The following is a 6,702-nucleotide window of genomic DNA, read 5'->3' as shown; positions in this document are numbered from 1 at the left end:
ATGTATGCATCAGCCGAGCTGAAGGCACCGAATGCCTCTTTTGAGAAGCGGGGATTTCGTAAAATGGCCCTCCGGCGCCGGTGATTCATGGCGCACTCCACTTTCGAATTGGTGACGGACATATTTTTCGAACCCTCGGCAAAAGGACAGTCCGGCGCCACTCCCATATCGGGCCCCGTCTCTTCGGCTGGGACCGAATCTTGGTTATCAGGAGTACAACTGGTCGGGTGTGACGCCCCAAGACCTATGCGCCAGGTGTCTTCCAGTTATTCATTGTTGTTGCCTTGTCTTTTGCTTGCGTGTTGCATCTTGCCATGTCATCATGTGCATTGCATCATCATGTTTTCAAAATTTGCATCTATCCAGGTCTCCCCGTTCTTTCCGGTGTCCATTCCGAGCCCAGACACAATTGCACGTGCCTGCGGCACCTCCGAGATATTATTTTATAAGTGGCTGGAAAATGTTCTCGGATTGGGTTGAAAGTTGGCATGCGGGGTTGTTATAGTGTTAGTAGGTCTCCTGCCAAGTTTCATCGCATTCGAAGTTCGTTTGATAGCCCAACCGTTAAACCATAGCGGCAGTATAGTCGGTCTATCATCCAACGTTTTCGGTCTCCGGAAAATGCTGTCGGGCCCTCTCTCTCTCTTCTCTCCTCTCAGCCTCGCCACAGTCCACCTAGCCCATGCCTACCCCTCTTTGCACAGTGCATCGGCCCCTCGCGCGCGTCCGAAAGTTGACCCGAACCCGACCCGGGCAGTCATCACCGTTGTGTCCGGATCATCCCCAAATGTCTACAAAATATCACCGTTTTATTATTTGGACTCCCTAGCCTATTCTTTCTGAACCGTCCGATTTCGATCGGAGGATCCAAACTCCCTCTTTTCCTTATATTTATAGACCACCACCTACAAAATCTAGCCTAACCCTAAAACCTAGGAGGCTTGTCTCTCCCCGCCGCCACTCCTCTCCCACATCGAGATCCCCTCCCGATCCAGTTCCACCCGAGACGAATCGCAGCAACCACCTTCCTTCCTCATGTTTAGATCCAGCCAATCCATCCCCTCGTTGAGAGCCGCCACCCAAGCCCATCGATCCAACCCTCCTCGCTCTCCTCGTTGACCAGGGAGATGAGCTCCTCCTCTCCCGTTTCTCCAACGCGCCACCTCGACCCCTCGAGCTCAATTACAAGCTCAAGCCCGAACCTCGCCATCCTCGCTTGGCCGTCGTGTCGTCGGAGGCCACCGTCCCCCGCCACCGATGAGCACAACGACGTCCCTTCCCTTCCTTCCTCTGGCTCCTTCCTTCTCCTCTCAACATCTCTGCCTCCCTTTTCTCTCTAGGAGCTCGGCACCAACGCAATGGACGCCAGCACCAGGAGCTTCGCCCGCGTTGCTGCCATGGACTAGATCCGGTCCGGAGCTGCTCATCTGCCTCATATCTCGTCCTGGCTGCAAGTCCCTCACCGCGCCGCATCTACTTTGCAACGAGCGGAGCTGCAGCCGCTGTAGCCGCCGCGCGCCGTTGGCTGCATCGGCCAGAACCGGCCTCCTCTTCGCCGTTTCCCACTCCTCCGGCCACCTCCGCCCGTTTCCCCATCCCCAACGTCATCTGCAGCTGCGCCATGCCTCCGCCGCTGGCTCTGCTTCACCTGAACCGGGTTTCATCTTTTTGCTTCGCCCCACGCCAAGTCCCCTGCCGCTGTTTTAATTCATAACTATTTAACCGTAACTTGGTTTGTAACAAACTTATATGTCAATGGGGTAGAAAAATGCATAGTTTAACATGCTGGCATCTCTTTGCATGTTTAGCAACTATAAAATTGTGTTTAGGGCAGAACAGTACCATAACCGAAATATGCACATGGGGACTTTCCGGAATTGTTGTTCGTTGTTTCCGGCCTCATTTAAACTTGACTAGATAGGTACTTTTAATTTGCTTCACCCTCTTGCCATGTTTAACAACATTTAATATTGTTGGGTACATAAACGAGATCGAACTAAATAACTTGAATGTGGTGTGCTCCAGTTAATTTGTAGGATTTTTTGTGCTCTTTGCCATGCCATGCTTCATTAAACCGGACATGCATCATACTTGATTGTGCATCATGCCATATTCACGTGTTGGTTGTTTACCATGTTGTTTGCTTTCTTTCCGGTGTACTTCTTCTCGGTAATCCGGTAACGTTGCGTTTGTGAGGATCCGTTGGCTATGTCCGCTTGTCTTCTTCATGGACTCGTTCTTCTTCCTTGCGGGATCTCGGGCAAGATGACTATACCCTCGAAATCACTTCTATCTTTGCTTGCTAGATGCTCGCTCTTTTGCTATGCCAATGCTGTGATACCTACCACTTGCTTATCATGCCTCCCATATTGCTAAGCCAAGCCTCTAACCCACCTTGTCCTAGCAAACCGTTGTTTGGCTATGTTTCCGCTTCGCTCAACCCCTCTTATAGCGTTGCTAGTTGCAGGTGCAGATTGGAGTTCGTTCCTTGTTGGAACATGTTTATTGTTGGGATATCACAATATTATCTTGCTTATCTTAATGCACCTATACTTGGTAAAGGGTGGAAGGCTCGGCCTTATGCCTGGTGTTTTGTTCCACTCTTGCCGCCCTAGTTTCCGACATATCGGTGTTATGTTCCCGGATTTTGCGTTCCTTACACGGTTGGTTATAATGGGAACCCCTTGGCAGTTCGCCTTGAATAAAACTCCTCCAGCAAGGCCCAACATTGGTTTTACCATTTGCCACCTAGCCTTTTCTTTCCCTTGGGTAGGCTTGCCCAAGGGTCATCTTTATTCAAACCCCCGGGCCAATGCTCCTCTGAGTGTTGGTCCAACTTGTCAGCCGCCGGTGGCCACCAGGGGCAACTCTGGGCTGGCCTACCGGAAGTTTGGACAATCGGGTGTGCCCTGAGAATGAGATATGTGCAGCTCCTATCGGGATTTGTCGGCACATTTGGGTGGCTTTGCTGGTCTTGTTTTACCATTGTCGAAATGTCTTGTAACCGGGATTCCGAGCCCGATCGGGTCTTCCTGGGAGAAGGAATATCCTTCGTTGACCGTGAGAGCTTGTGATGGGCTAAGTTGGGACACCCCTGCAGGGATTTAAACTTTCGAAAGTCGTGCCCGCGGTTATGGGCAGATGGGAATTTGTTAATGTCCGGTTGTAGAAAACCTGAAGCTTAACTTATTTAAATTGCATCAACCGCGTGTGTAACTGTGATGGTCTCTTCTCGGCGGAGGCCGAGAAGTGAACACGATGTTGGAGTTATGCTTGACATAGGTTGTTCTAGGATCACTTCTTGATCATAGTTTCTCGAACGTGCTTTGCCTTCTCTTCTCGCTCTCATTTGCGTATGTTAGCCACCATATATGCTAGTCGCTTGCTGTAGCTCCACCTCATACCTTTTACCCTTCCTATAAGCTTAAATAGTCTTGATCGCGAGGGTGTGAGATTGCTGAGTCCCCGTGACTCACGGATACTTCCAAAACCAGTTTACAGGTGCCGACGATACCATGCAGGTGACGCAACCGAGCTCAAGGAGGAGCTCGATGAAGACCGTGTTCGTTATGTTGTTTCCGTTTTTCAGTTGATCAGTAGTGGAGCCCAGTTGGGACGATCGGGGATCTATGTAGCATTTGGGGTAGTCTTCTTTTATTTTGGGTTCCGTAGTCAGACCTTGCGTGTATCTGGATGATGTAATGTTATATTCATGTATTGTGTGAAGTGGCGATTGTAAGCCAACTATGTATCTCTTTCCCTTATGTATTACATGGGTTGTGTGAATATTACGTCACTTGCGACATTGCTTTCAATGCGGTTATGCCTCTAAGTCGTGCTTCGACACATGGGAGATATAGCCGCATCGAGGGCGTTACACGGGTCCCCGGACATAGCCCGTCGAACCTTTTCCCTGATACAAAATGAACATATGAGTCACAGTTGGACGCGACTGCTAAAAAGAGCATAGTTGCAAACTCATACCTCTTCAAGGAAGGCCCGACCGTATCTCCGTTTGCCTTCCTCTTCGAAGGCCTGCCCGACGCGGGAGCCGCTCTCTCTGGAGATGCCCCCGGGGCAGCACGACGCGCCAAACGCCTCCCCTTCTGAGCACAGGATGGTGCGGTGAGTGAGGAAGAATGAGAAAACCCTCTTGGACAATGTGTCTCTTGATTACTTACATGAGAAGCAGGGAGAAGACCGGGGTAATCGGCGATGATGGGTACATCCGTGCCGTCATAGCTCGTCTGATAGAAAACTCCATCTTTGAGCTCCATGAATATGTCTGGATCTTCCTCATATCCGGGGTCGAGATCCCGATTGTGATTCTCCGGCTGAGGGGTAGGGTCATGGATCCCCTCGATAGCCTTTCGCCATTCCTGTCATGAATGAATAAGATACCGCCCTTCAAAAATAATTCAGGGAGAGGAGTCGAAGAGTGGAGTTAGAGCTTACCCAGCTAGGAGGATTGTACATGGAAAACCCGTCACGATTTTGGAGACGGGTGAACTCCTCCTGCTCCCCTTTATATAGTTCGGCCAATATTTTGGCTAGAGCGGCGGGAGTCTTCGGGCCGTTCCGGCCGCAGCGGGAGGCGTCATCTTCCCCATTGTATAGCCACATGGGTAGCCCTCTATATTGGAGTGGTTGGACCCCCGCGTTATGGAGACCGCCATTACCTCGACTATTAACAATCCGGACTGGGCGAGCATCTTAATCTTACCCAGCAACAGACTGATCTCTGTGCTATCCTCTTCCTCGAGGCTCTGAGGACGCCGGCTATGGCGTTTCTTCAATGGAGCACTTGAAAATTCGGGGAGGCCCATCCGGACTGGATCGGGAAGAGCAACGTCATTAATATAAAACCATTCAGAGGTCCACTCTTCTGAAGCTTTCTTCGGTGTGCCGGATAGGTATCCGGTCTCAGCAATGCGCCATATTTCGGCCCCGCCCACTTCAAATATCGATCCCTCGTATTTGCGTGGCACAAGACAAAACAACCTTCTCCATAGATCAAAATGGGCCTCACAACCCAGGAATAGTTCGCATAAAGCGACATAACCCGCAATGTGCAGGATGGAGGTTGGGGTAAAATTGTGTAGCTAGAGGCCATAATACTCTAGAAGCCCTCAGAGGAATGGGTGAATTGGAAATCCCACGCCCCTCAGCAGATAGGGGATGAAGCACACTCGTTCCCCCGCAGATGGATTGGGGAAATCTTCCGCCTGGGTTTTGCCGTTGAAGGAAGCCAACCCTGCTCGAACAGGGATGAGATCCGCAGGGGGGAGAAATCCCTGCGTTTGCAACTTCGCTAATTGGCTATGGGACACACAGCACCTCTCCCACTTGCCTTTCTCTGGGTCGTAACAGGAGGAGGAGCTGGGAATGCTAGCCATGTTGGAATGGTCTTTCCTGGCAATCTCTGAGGATTTTCTCTATGTGGTGCCGAATGGATCTAAGACCCAATCTCTTTAAATATACGCTCTTTCTTGCATGGCCGGGGTGTTATTTGCAAAAAATACCCTGACCGTCCGCATTCGCCCGACACATGGAAGCTGAAGTCATCGATGCACAGAAGCCGAGGGTGCGGCATTGAATTGAAAACTGAATACATTACTTGGAAGACGTCGGAGGAGGAACCCGCCTTGCAATGTCGAAGATAATCTGCGCGCCGAACACCTCGTCATTGAAGCCTGGTTCTGGGGCTACTGAGGGAGTCCTGGACTAAGGGGTCCTCGGGCGTCCGGCCTGTTGGCCATGGTCCGGACTGATGGGTTGTGAAGATACAAAGACCGAAGACTGTACCCGTGTCCACACAGGACACTCCTTGGCGTGGAAGGCAAGCTTGGCGACCAAATATGTAGATTCCTTTCTTTGTAACCGACCTTGTGTAACCCTAGATCCTCTCGGTGTCTATATAAACTGGAGGACTTAGTCTGGAGGATACACATTACCATAGCCATACAAGCTAGACCTCTAGGGTTTAGCCATTACGATCTCGTGGTAGATCAACTCTTGTAATACTCATATTCATCAAGATCAATCAAGCATGATGTAGGGTATTACCTCCATAGAGAGGGCCCGAACCTGGGTAAAACATTGTGTCCCCTGTCTCCTATTACCATCGACCTTAGACGCACAGTTTGGGACCCCCTACCCGAGATCCGCCGGTTTTGACACCGACACCAGCCGCCTCTGATAATCAAACCATATTGATCTTTCCTAATTAAATGCATGTTCAACATCAGTACCCTCATCACCATTGCTATGGAAAGAAAGAACATGGCGAGTGTAATCTCCGGTGGGGTCCCTCAGTAGGAGTTCCAAGTAATATTTGAGAGATGCAGATCCAGGTATTCGATGTGATTGTCGTTATCAACATCTTCCATCAGGCCTAATATGCACTGCAAAAGAAGAGAATGTGTTAGTGCCTACATGCAGTTATGAACACTGCTACACGCCCATTTGGTTTGCAGGATTTGTAAAATGCACCAACATTCCATCTTCGATCTGTCATAATTAACATGGGCATTAATTTGATTACAATCTAGAAACATGTAGCCTTCTGCACAAGAGGTTGGATTGGATGAAAAATTCCCTAAGAAAACTAGTATAGATGAATCCAAAGGAGAAATGCTTATGGATGATTGTAACCATATGAATGAACCAACCAATATGGGGTGGGGGTGTATGTCCTAATAT

The sequence above is a fragment of the Triticum urartu genome, chromosome 2 (assembly GCF_003073215.2).
Source record: "Triticum urartu cultivar G1812 chromosome 2, Tu2.1, whole genome shotgun sequence".
NCBI lineage: Eukaryota > Viridiplantae > Streptophyta > Magnoliopsida > Poales > Poaceae > Triticum > Triticum urartu.
Note: the sequence above shows the minus strand (reverse complement) of the source record.